The following is a 1789-nucleotide window of genomic DNA, read 5'->3' as shown; positions in this document are numbered from 1 at the left end:
TCTACTTACTAGTATCATCTTAAGTTTCTCTCATCAGTGTCTATAGTTTTCAGAGTATAGTCATTCACCTCCTTGTTAAATTTATTCCTAGGTATTTTATTGTTTTTGTTATTAATGTAAATGGGATTTTCTTAATTTCTCTTCTGGTTCATTGTTAGTATAGAAATTCAACAGATTTTTATATATTAAATTTGTATCCTGCAACTTTACTGAAATTATATTTTCTAATAGGTTTTTTTTTTTTGGTGGAATCTTCAGAGTTTTCTGTGTATAGTATTCTGTCTTCTGCAAATAGTGACAGTTTTATTTTTTACTTACCAATATGGATTTCTTTTACTTCTTTGTCTTTTCTTATTGCTATGGCTAGCACTTCCAGCACTATGGTAAATAAAAGTGGTGAGACTGGACATCCTTGTCTTACTCCTTATCATAGAGAAAAAGTTTTGAGCTTTTCGCCATTTAGCATGATGTTAGCTGTGGGTTTGCCTTATATGGTCTTTATTATGTTGAGGTATATTCCCTCTACACCCACTTTGTTGAGAGTTTTTATCATGAAAAGATGTTGAATTATGTTAGACGTTATTCTTTATCTATTGAGATGATACATTGATTTTTATCTTTATTTTGTTAATGTGGTGTAACATGTTGATTTCTGAAAACTGAGACATACTTAAATCTCTAGAATAAATCCCACTTGATAGTGGTGAATGATCCTTATTTATTTGGTTGAATTTGGTTTGCTAATATTTTGTTTACATTTTTTTTCATTTGGGTTCATCAGGGACATTGACCGGTCATTTCCTTTCCTTTTTCCTTCCCTTCCCTTCCCTTCCCTTCCCTTCCCTTCCCTTTCCTTCCTTCCTTCCTTCCTTCCTTCCTTCCTTCCTTCCTTCCTTCCTTCCTTCCTTCCTTCCTTCCTCCTTCCTTTCTTCCTTTCTTTCTTCTTTTCCTTTCTCTCTCTCTCTCCCTTCCCCCATCTCTCTTCTCTTCCTTCCTTCCTCCCTCCCTCCCTCCTTCCTTCCCTCCTCTCCTTTCCTTTTCCTTCCTTCCTCCCTTCCTTCCTTTTCTTGTAATGTGTTTGTATAGTTTTGGTATCAGGGTAATGCTGGCTTCATAGACTGAATTTATAAGCATTTCTTCTTTTATAGTTTTTTGGAATCATTGAGCAAAACTGGTATAAACTCTTCTGTAAATGTTCAGTACAATTTACCTGAGAAACTATATCATCCTGGAAGTTTATTTGCTGGGAGGTTTTTTATTACTGATTCTACTTATTGCTTGTAATCAGTCTGTTTGGAGTTTCTATGCCTTCCTCGTTCAGTCTTGGAATATGGTATCTTTCTAGGTATTTATCTCTTCTAGGTTGTCCAATCTGTTAGCATATAATTTTTCATAGTAATCTGTTATAATTCTTTGATTTATGTAGTATTGGTTGTAACTTCTCTTTCATTTCTTATATTAGTTAAGTTCTGTTTTTTGATCAGTCTTGCTACAGGTCTATCAATTTTGTATTTTCAGAGAATCTTGATTGTTTAAAATATCTGGGATTGCTCTTTGGTCATGGCCCCTGGCACTCCCTATTGGCCGGGAAAACATGGAAATCTATTACTAACCTGAAAGAATTCCACACTCATCAACATCATTTCCGGCTGCCCCACTCTCATGCTGGTTATTCTCTTTATACTTTTCCAGCAAACTAGTTCTTGGAGGTGAAAAATGCTATCTCATAGAATATCATGTATGGCATAGGTAATATGGTGTACTGAAACTGGTCCATCTTTTCTCAGCT

Source organism: Eumetopias jubatus, unplaced genomic scaffold (genome assembly GCF_037043125.1).
Source record: "Eumetopias jubatus isolate StellerSeaLion01/CBP00866 unplaced genomic scaffold, mEumJub1_p1.0 scaffold_5, whole genome shotgun sequence".
Taxonomy (NCBI): domain Eukaryota; kingdom Metazoa; phylum Chordata; class Mammalia; order Carnivora; family Otariidae; genus Eumetopias; species Eumetopias jubatus.
The sequence above is the reverse complement of the archived record's forward strand: the minus strand, read 5'-3'. Positions refer to the sequence as shown.